The following is a 22969-nucleotide window of genomic DNA, read 5'->3' as shown; positions in this document are numbered from 1 at the left end:
GTAGGGGAAAAAAGGAACCCTTCTACATTGTTGGTATGGATGTAAACTAATATAACCACTATGGAAATCAGTATGGAGATTCCTCAAAAAAATTAAAACTAAAAATTCCACTTGACCCAGCTGTACCTTTTCGAGTATCTTCCTAAAAGATTTTAAAACATTATATTACATTGATGCAGACACTCATGCTCATAACAGTACAATTCACAGTAGCTAAATTTTGGAAGTGGCACATATGCCCTTCAAGAGCTGAAGAGATAAAGAAAATTGTATATATATACACTATATATAAATACGATATCTATAAATACTATATACAAACACAATATATAAGTATTATATATGAAATTATATATCTATCTATACATAGTGGAGTACTACTCAGAAATAAAGGAGGATAAAATGGAGTCAATTGTAGGAAAATAAATGGATTGTGAGAGTATAATGCTAAGTGAAATAAATCAATCACAGAAGGTTAAATATCATGTGGTTTCTCTTATATGAGAAACCTAAAATATAAATAATTTGAAGAGTTAAAATATAAATAATGTATGAAATAAAATTAAAATTTAAATAATATATAGCAAATAAATTATTTGTAGAGTAAAATTAAAGAGAGATTATGAGAAGCAGTAAGGTAAACTTTGTGGAGGTGGATGGGGGATCTGGTGAAGGGCACAGAAGAGACGGGAAGGACAGGGAGGGCGAGTAGAATGATTAAGATGTGGCACGTACATGTACCAATTCCCCAAAATGAATGTAGTTGTTATGTATTGTTCCAATATACCAACAAAAACCAAATAGTACATTTCAATTGGTACATACAAAAAAAATGAATGCAAGTGGCAGGTGGAGAAATGAAAAGTTGCTTATTGTCCTTCAGCATTTAAAGTCAACTATTTCAAATGTGACCCCAGTTATACAGTATACAAAGTAGAACTGTGTATTCTCTTAAGTAGTTTCAAATGAGGGTTATGTTAAGTCTTTTCTGAAATCTGTTTTTATAGCATTAATAAAGTTTTATTGGTACGCAAGCACACCTATTCATTTGTGTATCAGCTATGTCAGCTTTTGCACCACAGTGGCAAAACTGAGTGGTTGTGATGGCTATCACATGACTTGCAAAACCTAAAATATTTACTCGCTTTCTGGTCCTTGTCCAAGAGTGTTGACCTGTCCTTGTCCTATGTCAGTGACAATTTCATGGTACTAGGCACAGATAAATTCATTTCTATATTCAGCCTCAATTATAAAGGAATATCTGGGGTCACTTATCTCCTCTTGGCCTTATGATCCGGTGAGATATTTTTGACTGTGAGAAACCAACTCATGCTAAATGAACCCAAGATTGAACTTGGCAGTGTTGGATATAATTTTAATAAACAAGTAATTTTTAATTTTTCAGTTTCTGGTTTGTTTGCTTGTCTGTTGTTTACTTAATTAAGCCATATTCATAATTTAATTTGGTCAAGTATCTTGGTAAGTGTAGACAAAGTAAAACCTTGTTGCACAGCAAGAACTTTGTCCCCTGAAAGATCTCTTTAGCACAGACTGGTACAAAGAAAAGGTGGCATTCCCTCCACAGGGGATGATTGAAAACCAAAAGATGTGTCTTTCTTTGGTCAGACCATAAGGAATCATAAAATCAATATTTCTACCATTTATGGATTTACTCTCATTAGTTTTTGGCAGTACATGACTTCTTAATTTTTGAAAGAGGTTTGCAAAATGGTGCCGAAAGCTTCTGGGACATGAATAAAATATATATATTTTATAATTTTAGTGTAAACAAATTCCAAACATATGGATTACATTTCCTTTTAAAAATAAAGGGTTTTAGCATTTAATGGGAAAGGCGATTTGCAAAATATGCTTTGGATTTTGCCAAAACTGAATCACTCAAAATGTGCAATTAACTCTAAATGAAACCAAATTCAACTGTCCCTGCTTTGAATGACTAAAAAAGACATCTTCCATTGCTGCTCATGCCTTTCCGTTCTCAAGTCATGAAAGGGAAGTCAAAATGTGCTGTGTAATGTATGGCTGTCCGTGAAGTCATGCAGCAAAATGTAGCTGAGCAGGAGAGGGCTTCCCAGGGGAACACATGTGACCTTCTCAAGTGTAAATCTGCTTTGACTAGTTATGATGTTTGAGACGAATTATAGAGAGGAACTGATGTGTTTCCTGGTGTGGAATCAAGTTGCTAATTTCCACCAGCTATGAGGTGCTTACTTTTTTCCCTGAGAACTAAATAATCTGACAAAAGTCTTCTATGTTTTAATGACCTTTTGTATTTGTAATGAGAGCAGTACAATGGTAATAAATGTACCATTAGAAGGGTTTTTCTTTTAGATCACATTCACTTGGAGAAACAAGCATTGCTATTTTAAAATCAAATGGGATTGACTAATTGTTAGGGTGATAGGCCCAGGAGTACTTTTCTACTTGCAATTTCCAGTTATTCTCAGTCATAACTGGAAATGAAGCAGATTAGGGAATAGGAACAAACTCAGATGGAGCCCAAGACTCCTGAGGATATTTGCCTCTATGAGTCTCTACTCTGCTCTTAAAATACTGCACAAGTCTCCTTTGAGGAAAAGTAAAATTATGAATTCAAAGTGTTTTGGAATATGCACATAATTGTCATGAGAATTTAAATTTTAAATGGAAGTTACGGTAGGAGAAGATCTACAAGCCATTAGTAAAGAATTGAAGATGGTAATAAAATCGAGGAGTACATTACAATGATGCAAATAAATTCTTAGTTTTGCAAAGTACAGGGGGAAAACAAAGGAACATTATTTAAATATTGAAAAGTAGGAGCATCGTTAGAGCAGATGCAAATTCACAATATACATGGAACTGTGCACACAAAAAAATAAACAGTATAAATTAGTGCTCCTGTAAGAAGAAGGAAGAAAATGGTAGGAAAACAAGGGAAATAAATGGACACTGCTTGCTTCCATTTCAACCTTGCATGCTATATTACAGCATTTCTCTTACTGTCTCATAATGTCTTTCATTTTTCATAGAACTACCCAAGCAAGAGGAGAACTGTATATTTTCATATGCCTTTCTCTAAATCTTTGAAGTCATTAAAAGGGCACAATAGTAAAAGAAAACATGCAAATCTGGCATCTCAAAGGTCAACTTTTTTCTTGTTTCCAAAACATACTCTTATCATATTGGGACTTTTAGAATTCAGTGTTGTTAACAATTCCTTACATTATATGTTGATTTTTAAATCACACGTTTCTTACAAACATTGCTCAGCCCATCAATATTTAAGTCTTAGGTCTTCAGTTTCCACCAAAGCTGATCTAAATGTGAAACCTACACCTTTGATAGAGCAGCTAGGCTTCAAGGGGCAATAATCACCACCACTGTTTCTTGCGAATCAAAAGCTTTTACAGTTCAAGGGATTGGGCCTAGCAGTCACACCATTATTTCTTGAGTTGCCCATTATGTGGTTAAAATTTACATAAATGTTAGGCACATTCAGCCCTTTCCCTGTGGCTTTTCCAAAAGGACCACATTCCTGTATATTTATAAACCACTTTCAAAGCTTCTTGTTGTTATAACTTGCAGAAAGGAGAAAGTCAGAAATAAAAAGTCTCAGATTTATCCAAATCAGTGCTGAGCTCATAGAATCTTAAGAAGACTTCATAAGGTCCTGCATAACTGAGTTCTAAAAGGTAGTTGGGGTGAGAGTAGCCTTCTCCATTTCTCTTTCTGAAAAATAGCACAGGTTGGTCCTCTCTCAAGTCATGACATACTTGACCCCCCTCATCTTTATTTTTAGAAGTTATTTCGCCTCTGAGGTTATAGGAAACTTGACGTCTCACCATTTTCCATCAGCACCCTCCATCTCTATATTATCTTTTATTTTTAACTTCCCTTTCCATTTCCTTTCATTTTCACTTTATCAGGCCTTGCTGCTTACTTCCTGTCTGGTTTACTCCCCAGACAGGTTTAGGGGGGCATCAGTACAAGGTTCACTAAACTGTTTCCATCACTTCCTGACACACAGGGAGAACTTTGCAAGGAGTGGGCCATGGGGTGATATCTGCATGATGGATCTGGGGCTGTGGGGCAGTTCACCCCTGTCTTCATAGGCCAAACCTCTTGAAAACCTTGAAGAATATTTTGTCTATACATTTCCTTTACGTATGAGCCCAGGCACACAGTTTAATCTTGAGGATTCTCAGTCTGTGGATGTTCCTGGATTCAAAAAGTGCAAATAAACTGGCTGAAAAAGATCTGGCAAAGATATCTGTGTTATGGAGATATCTACCCTTGACTATGGTTAAGTACAGATACTGCTACTTTGCTAAATCACTAAGATTTAGGGCTGTTATAGCAGCTTGCTTGCACCAAGTATCGTAGTCATCTCTTCCAAGACTGCAATATTCACCTGAATTGTCATCTCCTTTACGGAGCCTGCTTTCCTATGAGTTTGTAAAGCGCCTTGGTGTATTGTAAGGGAATCCAATTTATTCAGTCCTAAGAGTTCTTCTTTCTCACACACAGTGACTTTGGATTCTACTGCCTCCTGCAGTGCCTGGCACAGAGCAAAAAGACACTCCCTCCTTGAAAAGAATGTATCATACATACCTTGGGGATGGAGTGGGGTTGGGTGATAATTGAAAGTTTGTGTTCAGAGTCAGCCACGTGTCCTTCAACACTACCACATGGAATGCTTTGCCGTTATTCACTTTGTAGGGAGTGTAAATAAAGGCAAGTTCACACAATGCGATGACTGTGCTTAGGTAATCCTTCATTCAACAGGTATAACAGTTATCTTTGTCCAGCCAGTGTACTAGGTACTAGGGGAAAATGAATGAAGACGACAGAGCAGGTACCTGCCTTTCAGGCCAGACTTCTTGAACATACAGCCAAATATGGGGCTTTTGCTGAGATTATGAGGCTTTACTCCCCTTGGTGCAGACCCCTGCCTGCCCCCTTGGTTTCTCAGGTATGGTTTTCCACTCTACTCTTGCCCTCAGTTCCTTGACTTTTCTCTCTTTAGGGTGGGGCTTCTTAACAGGAGGCAAGGTTGCTTACCAGGGACAGTAGGCAAGGTCTGGAGATATTTTTGGTTGTCATAGCTGGGGGAAGGGGTGCTACTGGCATCTAGTGGGTAGAGGCCAGAAATGCTGCTATAATGCAGTGGCAGCCCTACCATAAAAATTTTTCTGGTCCAAAATACCAGTAGTACTAATGTTCAGAAAATCTGTCATAAGGCGTGTGTTTTGGAGGACCGTTCTTCCCCAAGCATCCCCTAGAGGTGGCCAGTTGCTTTCACTGGGCTCTGCAGCATACTCAAGCCCTCTGCATATTCCAGCACTTTCAACCTGGGTAGGGGGTCAGTATGCCTCTGCCTTCCCCCCAGTGGAGACTCATTTGGTGGATTGTAAAGAACTGCCTTGTAAACAATGCCACCAACAGAATCATTCCCTTTGGGGAGGCCAAACAATCATTTCTTTCTATGGTGTTTGCTGATTCTTTATCCAACAGGCATCTTAGCCCAGGAGCAAAGGATAGAACCACATGTGAGTTAAACTTAGCCCACAATATCTAGGATAGCAGGCCTGACAATACCCACTTCTAGATAGAAAACCCATTACTAACATGCACAGAGAGAAGCAAAAACATTTCTTCACTTTTTAATTGAGTGGCTTTTTAGTGAGGCCTATCAGATAGAAGAGAGATTGCCAGTTATATTTGAATTTTGGTTAAACAATGAGTAGTTTTTAGTGTATGTTCATTGCAATTGTAAGACATAAGCAATGTCAGATATACTTATACTAAAACATTTGCTATTTGAAATTCAAATTTACCTGGAGATCCTGCTTTCTTTGTTTTCACATTTTGATATTTTATAGAATTGTTTCCTTGGCTATATCTGGCAACTATTTTCTTGTACATTCAGGGAGACATCATATATGACTTTCTTCTTTCCATGACTGGCTTCTTCCCTTTTTTCTGCTTTCCCTTGGAATTTTCTAGCCCTTCTTCCTAAATTGGGTGTATATTCTTTTCCTACAAGCCTCTACACCACTCTCCTGAGTAACTTTGACACATTTTTAAAATCTCCTTCCCACCAAAAATGGGTGAATGTGAGGAGTGGTTGTAGAGTAGACATCAGAAACTTCATTCTAAAAAGCCCTACATAAGGAAAATGAAATGAATTGAAATTAAATGCAAACATGTTACTATTTTAATCAAACCCACCTTTTAAAGTTTGCTTTACAACAAATATGAATAAAAAATGAATTCTTTGTACAATTATGTACAGCAAACTTCCCGTGGACATTCAGCATCTGATTTAATCTACTAATTGAATTATATAAATTTTCAAAAATATGGACTCAAAGGATGTGGGGGACATAAATATGGAAGAAAATATGGGAAAAAGAAATCTGGGACAAGTAACAATTTTTGAAGCAATAAAGAAGGATTGAGCAGCAAATGTCTCAAAGAAAGCTTGATATTTGAAAGGGATTATTTGTAAGAAGTATAAAATGAATTCAGAAGAATCTACAACATCTTTATTTCCAAGGAATTACATAAATACATCTTATGTTCAATAAATGTTTGCTAAACTGAATTAAAGACTTAGTCCCCACCATCGTCAAGGAATTTTAGACATGAAAAAAAGAAAACTCAAGTAACGAGGATAAATTATAAGATGTGTATGATCTCTGTAATCAGGTAATAATGTCCTTATACTTGAGCAGTATTAGATATGATACTAGCAATAAGGCAATGTGTGGATGTGTGTTCTGATAGCCATTAGCAATGAATATTAGAAGGAGCATGTTTTGGATGAGAAAGTCACACATGTAAAGGTGCAAAGACAGAATTGTGCGTAGTAGTGAGAACAAGTAAAATGTTACAGAAAGTCAAGGCGAAAGGACCATTTGAGTGAAGTTCAAATGTAAGAGGCAGACTGTGAATGGACCGAAGTCCAACGCTAAGATGTAGGGCCATAGCCTATAGTGATATGTCTATTTTAAGGCATTGTTATGAACCTGTCATTTAAACGCAGATTTAGATGGTCAGATTAGAATGTTTTGACATTCAGTGAAAAAACAAAAAATAAATGATGTTTTGAAATCAGTCCCAGATAAGATGTGGTAGAAGAAGATATGGGTTTTGGGAAATCCTATATGAAGTGGAATTGCCTGGTTAATGGCAGCTGTTTCCACAATTAAGCTAAGCGAAATAATTCAATTTAGTTTAACAAAATCAGCTCTTACATTTCAGCTTCTTAATAGCTTCTACTGTTCCACTGAACCTGGAGAAATTGGTTTGGGGATAAGACACTGCCTTCTTGTTTAGTCAACACTGGGACAACAAACCAGAAGGAGAATGTCTGCTCTTTCAGTCTTGATAAAATAGTCAAACAGCTACTGACTTCCAACAACTACAACTTCCAAACAATAGGAAGCAGGTAGGCACTGCTGACATATCCAGTTATATTAATAGTCGTTATTGTTGCACTGTCTTATTTCTCAAATTGGTCAACAGCCTTTTCAAAATCTCACTAAAACACACAGACATAGACACAGACACACACACACACACACACACACACACACACACACACACCTTCATTCTGTTAACATTACCATTCTGAAAATTTTATTTTATGGAAAAGGTATTTTGTCATACACATGCATTTTATTCAATACATGCTTATTTCAGACTAGATGCATCCACTCCCTTCCATTGTCTGTTAGAGACAAAAGAGCACTGCCAACACAGTGATCCATGGCGCAATGATGGCTCAGAGCCTGTGTTTTGTAGGCACAGGTGTTTCCCAGAGACAAGGTTTTGGTCTAAAAGCATCTTTGTTCTCAGATTTACCTTCTGGATTGCTTTATAGAAAAAGGAGCTTGATGGAACAAAAGGAAAAACCAAGGCAGAGGCAGATAACAAGGCAGAGATCATCTCCAGCAGCACAAAGTGACTGCAGTAGGACAAATTGGACACATTATTTTGATTGTCACCAAAAGATTTGAGCTTTGACTAAGATTTCTTCATCTACCTTTTTGGGTAAAGCTGAGGAAACAAAACTCTCCTGGTCTTTTATTTCCATTTTTCTTTGAAATGTTCACATGCAAAAGATTATTCTCTCAGATGCAGCTGGAGAATTGCTTGGTATGTGGGGAAAGAACTCGTCACATGTGGTATCACAAGTGTTGAGAGACCATAGGAGAGCAGAGGGTAGGGAAAACCCTTTAGTTTTTCCTAATTCACTAAATTAAAAAGAAAAGAGCCCAATTTCCTGAAAAAAAAAATTGTTCTTTTCAAATGGAAGAAAATAACCCTTAAAAGAGAGCATTTCTACTGAATATGATTAAATTGAAATTAATATGGAGAATTTCTACTTAATATGGTGAATTTTCAAGGCTAGGGCATAAGAAGCCTTCATAGGTTGCCTGGGGAAAGAATATGAGTGTGCTATGTGTGGAAGCTCAAGCTAAGCATGTGGAGAAGCTCTCTGGGAAGAGATACCTGACCAACCCAAACAATCCCAGCCATCCCAGGCACTGCACCTGTTAGTACAAGGTTTTAGATGACCCTATCCCAAACTGTGACCTGACAACAACTATCCGAGACTGAGCAATACCAATCAGCTGAGTCTAGTGTAATCACAGAACCATGGAGACTATGATGCATGTGTTTAAAGCCACTAAATGTTGGGGTGGTTTGTTGTGTAGCAATAGATAACTGGAATCGTCCCTGGAGGTGTCTTCAACACATAGCTTTGATGGTCACCAAAAAAGATGATACAGAGGTGGCTGAGACCCACAGCTTTGTTGTCACCAAATTTCCTTGGATTGACTCCATGTGCTTAAATCCTGATTCTACCACCTTAAGTAATTACTTGCCATTCAAAACCTTAGCTTCTTGTTTGTAAAATATGAGTGATGATAACAATAGTCTCTCTGAGTGATGACTGTGTGGTGCAAATAAATTCCCATCAAGTGACTAACACATTACTTGTCAAGAGGCAAAAACTAAATAAATTTCATATGTTTTATTATTAACTAAACTTGCTTACAGAAACTCAAAGGCTTTGGCTGGGTCACTTGTTTACTTACTTAGATAAGTGGTTTCTCTATTTGAGCCATTTATTCTGCTGTACCCTGTGGGCTGACAGACTCTAAGGGAAAAAAATCACCTCTAAGAGAAAAAATATGGGAAATAAGCAGGCACACTCAAAGATGATCTTTGGGGAATGAGGTGCTCTGTCTTATGTGAGTGAAAACTTTAATATTTCTTTGAAAAACTGACCAACACAAAATCAAATAGACAAATGAGTCTCAACATGTCTGTGGCAAAGTTAACTCCATTGGGTGCTGGGTAATGTATACTGTACATTCCAGAAATGGTGCTGCCTTGGAAATTTATTAAGTGTAACATTTAATAAAGGGAAGAGTTTACAAAGCACCCTGGAGACTTGTGTTCTAATTGAGTATCTGCTTTGATGTCTGACTTAAGGGAAGTCGCTGGAGCTCTGTCTCTTATTTCCAACTACTATAAAAGAGGATTACAAGCACATTTGTAGCACCTCCAGACACTAAAAAATAAAGGGATGGGGCAGATCATTTGAAAATATGGATGCATAAAAGAGAATGACTCGAAAGTAAGCAGAATAATACTGTCAATGACAGTATAGTTGAGTTCCGCTACATTTTGGCAATGCACACTGGAAGAAGGAACATGATGATGTCATAGACATAGGGACACTTTTCTAGCCTGTCACTTACTGAAACCAAAATGTATAGAGAATAGAAAAGACCACCTTCTTATCTGTGGAATGAAGTAGTATACACGACATATATGGTGTAAACCATATGGCACATATATCACATCCAGGTATCTGAACACTAAAGTATCATTTAGAAAATTCCAACTGGAATCATACCCATCTGGCTTTGATGCACTCCAAACCTGTAGAAGCAGTGGAGCCTATGCCTGACAACTTCTATAGGTCTGTGAAAGTTCACTCTACAAAAAAATGATACTGGAGAATGTTGCTCTGGTTAGAAAGTGTATGTCTGTTGGAAATAATAGTGATATGGTGTCAACTAAAGAGAAGATGTGTCATGTGCCACTGGGAAGTATCCCTTCTACTTCAGGAGAACTGCCATTCTGAAGCAACTGTTGACAAATAGTTGGCCTTTCTCTGTTTGTATTTTGGTCTCCATCTCCTATCTTTTTGGTTTATTGCTTAAGTACCTCTGTTAACATAGTAATTCATTCCAAGTTTGTCACATTCTTTTGTATAGTTTTAAAAAGCACCCCTCTCCCAAAATCATATGTGCATTTAGGGGAACCCAGGTCAGTTTATGTGGAGCTGGAGTGAGTCATTTTCTTTTTTTGGTTTTTTTTTTTTTGGTTTTTCTCCAGTACCGGGAACTGAACTCACGACCTTGTGCTTGCCAGGCAGGTGCTTTTGCCCCTGAGCTAAATCCCCAGCCCCGTCATTTTCATTTAAATGTTTTATAGTGAAGATCATTGGAACCCTAACTGGCCTGTGGCATGATTAAAGAAATCCAGAGACTGGGTCACTGAAGGCAGATCCAGCTGTGTTGGCATGCTCACATCAGGAATTCTAGTACCTAACACAGTGCTCAGCATATAGTATGTGCTTCATAAGTATGTCTGTTTTGGGTGGGGATTTTAAAAATGTGTGATCTTTAGAGACTTTTCAGAAACAGAAAATATTTTTAAAAATGCAGGAGCCTCTATAAAGGTTCTTGGGCTTTTCAGTCAGGGAAAGGAAATTTAAGGGCAGAAATATTATGTCACAGATCCGTGGGCAACTGTCAGATTTGGGTTCTGGTGTATTGAGAAGAAAGTTTTATCCTACAGTCAAGGAATAAGGGATACTGTTTCATCTGGAATATAAACAGCTTCCAGGGTGACCTTGGGTGTGGGAGCCCATGACTGCTGAGACCTAAAGGATGTTTCACTGATCCCAGTGGAAAATGCGAGATTCATCCATGTCTTCACATAGCATAAAAGTAGACTGCTTGCAAAATGGCTGATTTAGGATGGAAATTAAGGAGAGAGAGCACTACTATGAGAAAACAGGCAGGGCTGCCATCTTGGTGGGACGATCATCTTGGTTGGGTCAACATCTTGGCTGGGGCACTAAGGCACTTGTAATTCTTGAGGAAGAAATACATTATTTATCCATGCCAACAACAATAACAATAATAATATAGTAATATTTTTATTGTGTTGTGGAGCTGACGGAACTCATCTAGCTGATGACTGATTCCACATTTGACCATCTTTTTTTCTAGATTTTCCACATTTATTTCCCTTCTTTTTGTTAATTCCTTAAAAACATCATAATATTTGGGATTGTAGAAACTTAGCAATAAGTGTGAGGTTCTTCGCAGATTTCAAATATTTTCATGTCACCACCATATCAGAAGCTCCACAGATCAGTATGATCATTTACTGGTCTGTAAAGAGGCTGGTTATACAGGTTTTCAGCTTTGTATGTTATATATTCTCTGCTGTGACCACTCAACTTTGAATTGTGGTGTGACAATCCATAGAAGAATAAATGAGGCTGTGTTGCAATACAATTTTATTTATTAAAACCGGCAGTGGGCCAGATTTGTCTCATGGGCTACAGTTTGCATGCTTTCATCTATATTCTTGCCATTGAGTGTGTGCTCCACGGACCAGTTGCACCAATATCACCTGGGAACTTCACAGAAAGGCAGAATCCAGGTCTCAAACTTTTGAATCTGGACCTATGTTTAACAAAACCCATGCAAACATTAAAGTTTGAATAGCAGTGAACTGAATGACCTACTATGGTTTTATAAGGAAATGATCCTGATTTGCTCCTAAGCTCTTCTTGTGCATATATAGGTGATAGGCAATGAAAAAGGGTTGTAGGGTAAGTTTGAAGCCACTTAATAAATCCTTTATGGAGAGTTTAGGATTATCTATTGTCTTCAGCTTCTGGCCCAGGCCAGAGTTCCTGACAAGGAAATTCCCACACAATAGCCATTTAGAACAAATTAATTCTAGTCCTTTTGTGAAGTAAATGAAGGGAGAGAGAAAGACCAGACCACAGAGGAGAGATTTAAGTCATGGTACGTGAGCCTGAGAAAGACCAAACAGAAGCAGAAGAGAGTAAAATCTGAGGCAAATGCTTCGGTAAAGAGTAATGAGAGATATGTTGAGTCACAGAATTAACTCCAGTTCTTATCTCTCCAAGTATGTTCCACATGATAATACACTTCCTAAAATGTTCTTCTACAAAATGTTTTTATGTCTACTGAAGTCATAATAAAGTGCCTCAGTAAACAAAAATATTCTAGTCCTTTCATACACAGGAGAACATTAGTACTTAGTCAAACTATGTGACTGGCACAGGGACTAGTAAGGGAAAGCCATGGACATCAACCCTTAATCCAAGGCTAGGCCTCTCCTCTCTCAAAGTTTAGCTTACAGATAATTTTGTTTTTGGTCTTTTTTGAGACAGGGTCTCGCTATACATTTCAGGCTGGCCTTGAGCTGACTTTGTAGCCCAGGCTGGTCTCAAACTCACAGCAGTCCTCCTGCCTCAGCCTCCAGAGGGCTGGGATTACAGCCGTGTGCCACCATGCCTGGTTTACTTACAGATCATTTATTCCAATCCTTCCAATTGCTTAAACTAAAGCTAAAATAAAAGTTGCTTGATGTCCAAATAAGAAATTTTGCCATCATACCATCTTTCCATTTTGTTACCACAAACAGATAAATAAAGGAAAATGAAACTAAGAAATTCTATCCCTTAAGAAAGTTCTGAGTTTAGTCTTCAGCATGTGGAAAGCCAGTTTTTCCAGCACCATTTATTAAAGAGGCTACCATTCTTCTAGTGAACATGTTTGTCCCCTTTGTAATAGATAAGGTGGCTGAGTGTGTTTGTAGTTGTATCTGCATCTTCTCATCTGTTCCGTTGATCCCCAGGTCTGGTTTTTTTTTTTTGTTTCTTTTTTTTTTTTATTTTTTTGCCAGTACCATGCTGATTTTATTGCAGTAGCTTTGTAGACTTATGTCTATCACCATGCACTAAATTAAAGTCAAAATGGGGCAAACATATAAATACTAAAATAGAAACACTAAATCTACTGGAAGAGAAAGTAGGTAGAATTCTTGGAGACATAAGGGTAGGCAGAGAGTTCATGAACAAAAACCAAAGTGCACAGGACATAATTCAAAGAATCAACAACTGGGATCTTACCTTATTGAAAAGTATTTGCATATCAAAAGAAATCTCTAGGGCTGGGGATATAGCTCAATGGCACAAGCACCTGCCTAGTAAGCTCAAGGTCCTGAGTTTAATTCCCAGTACCCCCCCAAAAAAAAAGAAAGAAAGAAAAAGAAATCTCTAACAGAATGAAAAGAAAATCTATGAATTGATTAGCAAACTGTCCCTCAGACAAAAGACTTCTATCTAGAAGATATAAAGAATTTCTAAAAAATCAGACCTCCAAAATTCAAAGACCCAATCCAAAAATGGGCATCTGAGATGAATACACATTTCTCAGATGAAGAAATACAAATGGCAAATAAATATATGAAAAGATGTTCCACATCACTGGTCATTTGAGAGACGCAAATGAAAACACTGAGATTCCATCTCACCCCAGAAAGAAGGGCTATCATCAAAAAATCAACCCATAACAAACGCTAGAGAGGCTGTGGGGAAGAAGGAATCATTCTCCACTGTTGGTGGGAGTGTACACTGGTATAACCACTGTGGAAATCACTGTGGAGATTCCTCAGAAAACTAGGATGAAAGGTCCCATTCCACCCAGCTATTCCCCTTCTGGGTATTTTTCCAGAAGAATTGAAAACATCACACCACAGTGATATATGTGCACCCATGTAGCAGCACAATTTGTCATAGCTAAATCTTGGAAACAAACCAAATGCCCATCAACTGAGGAATGGATAAAAAAGATGTGGTATTTTTATACAATGGAGGATTACTCAGCTATAAAGAAAGATAAACCTGAGGCTTTTATAGGTAAATGGATGCAACGAGAGACCCTACTCATAAGTGAAATAAATCAGACTCGCATGTGTAAACAGCATATTGTTTCCCTAGTGTAAGAAACTGAAAGAGTAAATAAGACCCAAAAAGTGCAATAGGTATTGTGAAAGGGAAAGAAACTGCTCAAAAGGAAAGAAAAACTGGGATGGGGAAAAGGAGAAAAAAAGGAAGGGAAAAATATGTATATACACACACAAGATAGCTAAGATAATTGTACTACCAATTTCTATTAGTTCATTGAAAGGAACAGTTAGTTCTTATATTGCTTTGATCTATTTTGCATGCCTATATCTGGTATTCTGAGGAACTGCTTTGAAGATAACAATATACAACATAATGACCATTGTTAATTTCCTATCATCTTGTTTTGAAATTCTGTATTGTTTTTATTTTTCCTCTTTAAAATAAAAAAGTGTTTGATAAATGTAAAAAAAAAAAAAAGAAAATTGTGTCTGTCACATATATTCTGATTTGAAAACCCAGGAATAAATTAATGGGGGAAATACCTGTGAATAAAACAGGTCTCTGAACAGAGCCCCTTAAATTACTGCAATGTTTTTAGTATACCCGCTTTCATACAGCAGTGCCCGGAATAGTATGTCAAATGTTTCCAGTTCTTGTTGGTCTCTCAGAGGTAGCTTACAGGCTTTTCTCTATTTCGACCTACACTCTTTTGTAGTGTTGGAGGTTTAACCCAATGTTCATGCTACTTTGACTATAAGATGAAGCACATGCATATTTTGACAAACAATAGAAAGGAGGGCTATTGATTTATTTGTGTTTACCTTTTGTCAGTATCAGTTTTGTATTATCTGCAATTTTAGCATTAACCTAGAGAAGGAGAGCAATAACCAGTGTTTGACATCCTGACATTTTATCTTAGATGGAATCTGTAATCTATGTTATGTGGAGAAAAAAGATGCTAATTTAACTAAATATGATTTTCAAGGAAGCACATAATTCAGGAAAAATGATTTGCCAAACAAACAAACCACTTCAGAGAGAAACAGTGCTGAGTAGGTTAGGTGAGCTTAGCATTTGTGTTAATTCTCTGATGAGAAAGGCCTTAGGATTGGGATCTTCTATATATAAAATGAAACAGACAACATCATGACCAGATTTCATCTGCAGAGATCAAATTTGAGAGTGGGAAGTGTGTTGTTGATTCTCCTGAACGCTTTCTCTCTCTTTCATTCTTTCTTTCCTTCTTTCTTTCTCTTTTCTTTCTTTTTCTTTCTTTCTTTCTTTTTTCCTTTCTTTCTTCCTTTCTTCCTTTCTTTCTTTTCTTTCTTTCTTTCTTTCTTTCTTTCTTTCTTTCTTTCTTTCTTTCTTTTCTTTTCTTTATTCTTTTTTCTTCTTTCTTTCTGTCTGTTTGTCTTTCTTACTTTCTTCTTTATTTCTTTTGTGCTGGATATAGAACTCAGGGCCTTGTACATGCTAAGCATGTGGTCTAACCCTGAGTTATACTCTCAGGTGTTTATTTAGTTTTGGGGTGACCAATTTGAAAATAATTCACAAACTCATTTCAAATTTCCTTACTAGTGCTTTGAGGTGCTTTTAGGTGACATTCCAGGTGGACCATCACAACTTCATATGAGTCAATAGATACTCAATATGTAATGTCAATGGAAAGGATATCCACCTTGTGAGCAAATATGAGTGCTCTTTATGTCTTCTCCCCCCTTCACTTGGTCTTCTTCCCAGCTTGAGAAAATCCCATTCATCATTCTCACTTGGCTGTTGCACACAGGTGATGTGATAGCCCTACTCTTACTCTCCCAACCAAGCAAGAAATAGTTCCTCCTTCCTTTCTAGTTCCTCACACTTGCGGCTATTTATTTGGACGTCATACTTCCTCCAGGATGTGAACTCATTTCTTAAGTTTAGTGACCATGCGTTAATAATTCTTGGGTTCTCTAAAAAGCCTAGGACAGGGTCTGGTTCAAAATATGCACTCAGCCACTTTTCTTCTGTAACGTAGTGGTGTGATTGAAGACTATGGTGACAAATTTTAAATTTTTATTTTTTCTTTTTAAAAATATTTTAAAGAGAAAAAATAATAAAAAAAGAAACAAAATTTCAAAACAAGATAATAGGGGAGTAACAATGGTTAATGCATTATCTACTGCTATCTTCAAAGTAGTTACTCAGAGTATAAGATATAAGCATGGAAAATTGACCAAACAATACTAGCACAAACCTTTCTTTTCAAATGAACTAAGAGAAATTAGTAATATAACTATCTTAGCTGTCTTGTATATATGTTTTCTCTTCAAAAGGAAAGAGAAACTGGGATGGGGAATGGAGAAAAGCAGGAAGGGAAAAGGAAAAAATTACAAAATTTTTATTGTAAAAAGACACATTGCAATTAATCCTCAGAACATTCCCCATCAATTTGAACACATGTATCAGATCATTCCACTTTCAGAAGCAGTACTAGAAGTCCTCTTTTGTGTCTTTAGTTGTGTTGTCACAGCTGCCTTGATGTCCTGATTGATTCAACATGTTTCCCTTCCCATGGTCCTTTTGACTTTGGGGAAGAGCCAGAAGTCACACAGTGCCCAATCTAGTGAAAAAGTGGACGAGGACACACAAGCCCGCATTTCTGTTGGACGGCACTTGGCGGGAGCATTCACAGTAAACACACCTTGTAAAAACACTCACGAAAGAGGACTTCCCAGAGCTGCCTCAGAAAGTGACAAGAGCAATGGCATAAGAGTGTAAGTGTGTTCGAAGTGAGGAGGAGTGTTTTGAGAGGGATTAATGACAATGTGTCTCTTACTGTAGCAAGTTTTAAAATTTAAATATTCACTTTATGTTTTGCCCATTCTTTATATTTTTTCTGCTAGTTATGCTGGCGTACAGTTTCAAAAGTTATATAGTTCCACAGGCTTGATTTGAAAAGCAGCACTTTTTTCCCCTCTTCCGACTTTTATTTTCTACTACCCACAGGTCTTCTAACTATTTTGAATTTTACCTTCATGCCTTTGGGTTGCATTTGATGTCACTATTCCTTATTTTTCCAATTTGTGCATTATCCACTGGCTTCCCATTTTGGAAATTGAGGATTGAGTTTTCTTCATGTAACTGCTTCACGGTCTTCCTGCCCCCAGGGACATGCTGCATCCTCCATGCTGGCAGCATCTGATTCTGTACCTGTGGTCAGATTGGGCATGAATCAGAGATGGCAGTGTTGCTGACAAGTAACCCCACTCCACTGATGATTTTCTCTGGAGATAGAAACGGTCATTTTGCTTTTTAGCTTACTTTACTATGTGCACACCTGATGTGTTCCCAAACACTCCTTTTCTTCATGTGTTTATTGGCCATTTTGTATGTTTTCTTCTGAGAAGTACCTATTCACTTCAGTTGACCATTTTTGATTGGGTCTTTTATTTGGGGGAGGCTGTGATGTTTTTTAATTCCATATATATTCTGGATATTTGTTTTCTGTCTGAGTAGTATTTAGCAAGATTTTTCCCACTGTGTATGTTGTCTCCTTATTCTGTTAGCTGTTTCCTTTGCTGCACAAAGGTTTTAAATTTGGTATAATTCCATTTGTTGATTCTTGGTTTTGTTTTTTGTGCAATTTAGGATCTGCTCAGAATGTTCTTGCCTATGCATGTGTCTTCAAGAATTTTACCTATTTTATCTTCTAGTAGATTAATTTTATTTTAATATCTTGATATTTGATCCATTTTACTCATGTTTCTCACGTGAGAAACACAACTTGTAAAAAATGTAAGGAGTAAAATAAAATATAGATAATAGGAAAGAGGGAGATAGACACTTTAAAAATGGGGAGGGGGTCTAGAGATGGAGGAAGGGGAAAGAGGGAAAAGGAGGGGGAAAGTAAGAATTAAAGTGTGATATGTACATGTGCCAACTCCCCACGATGAATGTGTTCGTTATATACTGGAAACTGTATGAATAATAAACACATCTGTCTGTTATGTTTCACTCCACTTTCCCCAAATGCTTGACAGTCCCTGGCTACTTGTGTGTAAGAATGAGAGCCTAACAGACAATTAAGAACTTCCTGATGTGAGTCTCTTTAGGCATCTTTCTATGAGGCTGCTGAGATTTCTCGGGGAGGACTCTCATACACTCCTATCTGATATGAGCAAACTCAGGTACCAGCACTGTGAAAGTTGAGTATGAGAAGATTTCCTGAGTTGCAGTGTTGGCATCTCGGTATTTAGAAGAAGTATGTTCATTAATTCCATTCTTTTCAATGAAGAATCCTTTTCCTAACCTGAAATTTCTGTAATTCATCATGTGAATTTCAGGATAGAATGATTTTTTTTTTCTTGTAGGTTGCTATGCAGTGTATTCTAGGGTGTTTAGCAACCCTGGCCTCTACCCACTTAGATGCCAGTAGCATCCATTCTTTCAGTTGTGTCCAGTTCAGACATTAACAAATGTCCACTGTAGCACCAAATTGCCCTGAACTGAGAAACACCACCCTAACTGTACCGGAATAGTTCTCTCTCTCTTTCCTAAGAATGAACATTTACTTATGTTCTGGTTTTGGCAAACATTAGATATTTAGTTGCTCAGAGGATCTGGGATTTTAGTTGTTTCTAAAATGCACATTTTAGTGACCCTTCTACCATTAGCTCCACATCTGTACATTTTGCTTTGTTACCTGAACCAATAATTCCTGAGTCTTGGGGGTTCCATAATACTGGGTCCCCCCAGCTTTTTCCATTGCTAATTTAAGTTCCTACTTTTAGGGGCCTCCTAAACCAGTTACATATCCAACTGTTGAATTTCTATCTCCATTATCTCCTTTCTTTTTCTTCGTCCTGTGTTTCTGCCTTTTGTTTGGCAAAGGCATTTACAATTGTGAGAGTTAAGGAAGAAATTTCAGGAAAGAGGAGATTGTACATGTGTATTCTAATTCAGTACCTTTAATGGGAAGCCAAATCAGTTATCTTTAATTTTCAGAGGTGTAGTGTGTAATATAATTTCTAAGAGGAAAAGGATAGAGAAAGCGAGCTGCCTATCTAAGGATTATTGGGAGGAGCAATGGTGAGTTTATGCATTCCATCCTCCAAGTTTAAGTGCCAGTGTTTACTCAGTGGATACATGTTGAAAGAATGGATGAATGATTGTTGGTTAGTTTTTATATTTTTGAGCTAGCTTGAGTAATTTCAAGTTAGCCTATTTAAGCACTTCCATGACTATCCAGCACGCCATGGGTGATAGTTAATTGTTTCAACTTGAATAAGAGATGCCCAACTAGATTAGCTCAATCTAGTTCTGGGTGTGAAAGACCCATCCTAAGGAGTATTGTTGCCAGAATGGTACAAAAGAGAAAGAAATAAGGAAGGATTTCTTCTGTTTCTTCAGAGAAGCTCCAGTCTTCACCTTCCACCTTTGACATCATCTCTGGGCTTCCAGCACAAACGCTTTGGCCTCCTGATATGGACTTACATGGGACACTACAGTGAGCTCCACAACTTTGGCTGGATCATTTGCATCCCCAGTGTGCAGACAGACCTTTTGCACTCTTCCACACCTGACTCTGTGGGTTGTCATTGTAAATTTATCTTGTAAATTCTTATATATTTGTATATCTTGTATTAAATGTTTCTCTGGTAAGCACTGACTGATACATCATGTATGCACCATTGAAGGAGGAACAACCTGTTACTTCGATCCTACTTAGGCTCCATCATAGGATTCTGGAGTGAGTGAGTTGCTCTGTCATTTGGAGTGCTCAGCCAATAATACCCTTTCATGTTCCATGACTGGATATGAGGAGCTTCTAAGTCTTTTTTGTTTGATAAAAGTAAAGAAGAATTGAGTCTCAGAGAAACATGAACAGGATGGATGTACAAAGTCACCTCCAGAGGCTGTGGTTTCAGACCATTTCTGCTCTTAATGCCACACCTCTACCCGCTGTTTTCAGGGTGATGGTTCTTCCCAGCTCCTTCCTTTCACAGCTTCACACTTTGCCTTCTCATCAGCTTACTCTCCCCTCAGGCCAGTCAGAGAGTGGGAGGTGGAATGATAGCTTATTTCCTATGGCTCAACTGCTTTATCTAACTCAGGGATACAAATTCGGCAATATATAATAGTCTTCTGATCAGGTTGTACTGACTAATACAAAGTCATAATTAATGTGGGATATACTTTACGCCAAAACATATTGCCGAAATCTTAAATGTGATTAGTTTGGCTTTTTAACCTTCCAAAAAGAATGTCTTCCAAAAAGAATCTTCCAAAAAGAATCTTGTCTTCCAAAAAGAAATCAAAATACTATCTTGTAGTAAATTTCCTGTATAGACTTCTCTCAGCTTTTGAGATTAAATAATACCAAATAGAACTTTTAGTATCCTATTAACCAATATCTACATTTCTTCTATGATTGCAGACCATACAAATATTGTACAGGTTATTAATGCCATCACAAATATTCTAATTCTCTTCTGTTTACTAACGTGACATTGAATTTTGTTCCTGATTGGCCTATTGGTAGACATGGGCAGATGACTTGCATTGCTTACAAAAAAATGTAAAGGCATAGTTTAAGAGTAGATATGTAAATTAGTATATTGACCTTTGCTTGCTTTGTCCAAATGGATTTTCCATCAGCCTGATTTGTTGAGTGACTGTAATGAGAAGAGATTCTTGAAAACTTATTTTGGACATGTAATATGAGTGATAATGAAACTTTTTTGGGTGAAGAGCTGAGAATTGGGGTTTTGTTTGTCTAGCATCTACTGATGGCTACAAATCTAACACTTAATAGAGTTTGTATAGCTCAGAAATTTTTGTAACATTTTCCAAGGGAATGTGTGTTAGTATGTGTGTGTGTGAATGTGTGTTCGTAGGTGCATATGTGCATATGTGTGTATGTGAGTTCATAAGAGAGATAGAAGCAAAAATTTATGGTAGGATTGGGAATCTAGAGACCCAGCTTGGCATTTCCTTTCCTTTTTGTGGACTCCTACAACACTGAATTGTGGTCTTATTGGAAAACAATTTGAAATCATAACCCAACCCCCCAAACTACTATCAAGATGTTTTCATGATTAAGAGTTTGATGCTTCCTTTTTATACAGCAGAAATATGAAAACTCTATTCTATAACCGCTAAATAGTAATCCAACACTAATTATAATCAGGCAAGTGTTTTCTCAGTGAATGATCAAAATCATATATGGATGGGTTGAATTTGAAGACAGGATATGTGCTTGCATTTCCATATGTGATAGAACTTTGAAAACAGGTCTGAACTGATCAGTAAGAGAACCATGTGATGCCATGTTAGCTTGTATTACACTGGGTCTGCTTTCATCTTCTCTTCCTCACTCAATTCCACAGCACTGTATCAATTTAGTGACTACATTTTACTCAAGGTGAAAGGTCTCAAAGCTCTTCAGCATCCATAAATGCTATTATGCCCTCATCCATTGAATCTGAATTAAATCAGGAATTCCAGGTGAAAAAGGCAGATCTAACCACTTAAGACGTGTAGCAAAGCCAAGCGTAGTGGTGCACTGCCTATAACCCCAGCACTCCAGGAGGTTGAAGCAAGGGGATCAAAATTTGACCCCAGCCTGGGCAATTTAGTGACTTAGTGAGATCCTGTCTCACAACAAAAACTAAGGAGCTCGGGATATAGCTCAGTGTGAAGGCCTTGAGTTCAATCCCCAGTACTACAAAAAAAAAAAAGTGCATTAAGTTGAGAGATTACAGAGCCTTCTTAAAACCCACTTTAAGAAATCCTGATCAAATTGTTGTGTAGATTTTTGTGTAGATTTTTGCATTTGGTTAAGATATATATAAAATTCTTTCCTTTTCCTATTATCTATTGTACATTTTGAGTTTTATTTACTCTTTCATGTTCTTATACCAGGGAGACAGTATGATATTTACACGTGTGGGTCCAATTTATTTCACTTATGTGTATGATCTCTAGTTGCATTCATTTATGAGTTTATCTTTTTTTTATAGCTGAGTAACACTCCATTGTATAAAAATACCACATCTTTTTTATCTAGTCCTCAGTTGATGTGTATTTGGGTTGTTTCCAAGATGTAGCTATAGCAAATTGTGCTGCTATGAACATGGGTACACATATATCACTGTGATATGAGACTTTTAATTCTTCTGGAAAAATACCCAGAAGGGGAATAGCTGAGTTAAGTGGGACTTGTAATCCTAGTTTTGTGAGGAATCTACAAAATGATTTCCACAGTGGTTTCACCACTCTACATTCCCACCAGCTCAAAGGAAGAAAAAACTGGGATGAGGGAAAGAAGAAACAGAAAGTACTAAGGCATTTTAGATAGATAGATAGATAGATAGATAGATAGATAGATAGATAGATAGATGATAGATAGGTGGCATAACTGTACTGCTGATGTCTGATGGTTTATTGAGGGAAGAGTTAATGATTAAAAGGTTTTTTTATATTTTGACCGATTTTGCAAGCTTTTATCTGGTAACCTGAGCAATTTAAGTGAAGACAACAATTTGCCGTACAACAACCATTGGTGAGTTCCTACAATCCTATCTAATGAAACTATGTATTGCCTCTAATGTTCTTTTAAATTATTATTTTCTTATTACCATTAATGATTTGATCACTCTTCTGTTCTTACACCTGATAGTCTGAGCAACTTTGTTGAAGATAACAATATGTAATGTAACAACCACTGTTCATCCCTATCATTTGGTTTGAAACCCCGTGTCATTTTTAATGTCCTTGCTTTATTTTGTTTGTATTTTGCTATTGTTCTTTTTGTACTATTTTCTTTAAAATAAAAAATACAGATACATGTAAAATTGCTACAGTAAACAGAAACACCGAAACAGCACCCAGGATTTGGAGGCAGATTTATTTACATCGCCAGGCACTGACTGGGAT

The 22969-nt window shown here is 37.2% G+C and overlaps 1 long non-coding RNA gene across 1 annotated transcript in view; it reads left to right on the top strand.

The window, feature by feature from the left end:
* The first annotated feature begins 4851 nt into the window (after nt 1-4851).
* LOC106147333 overlaps nt 4852-22969 on the top strand; it is a 91693-nt gene continuing 73575 nt past the window's right edge. Inside the window, exon 1 of the long non-coding RNA XR_001232177.1 lies at nt 4852-4975. This is a non-coding gene — a long non-coding RNA (uncharacterized LOC106147333). The remainder of the gene's footprint in view (nt 4976-22969) is intronic.

Source organism: Chinchilla lanigera, unplaced genomic scaffold, assembly GCF_000276665.1.
Source record: "Chinchilla lanigera isolate Chin_1 unplaced genomic scaffold, ChiLan1.0 scaffold00143, whole genome shotgun sequence".
NCBI classification, from domain to species: domain Eukaryota; kingdom Metazoa; phylum Chordata; class Mammalia; order Rodentia; family Chinchillidae; genus Chinchilla; species Chinchilla lanigera.
Note: the sequence above shows the minus strand (reverse complement) of the source record. Positions and strands in the feature narration are given on the sequence as shown.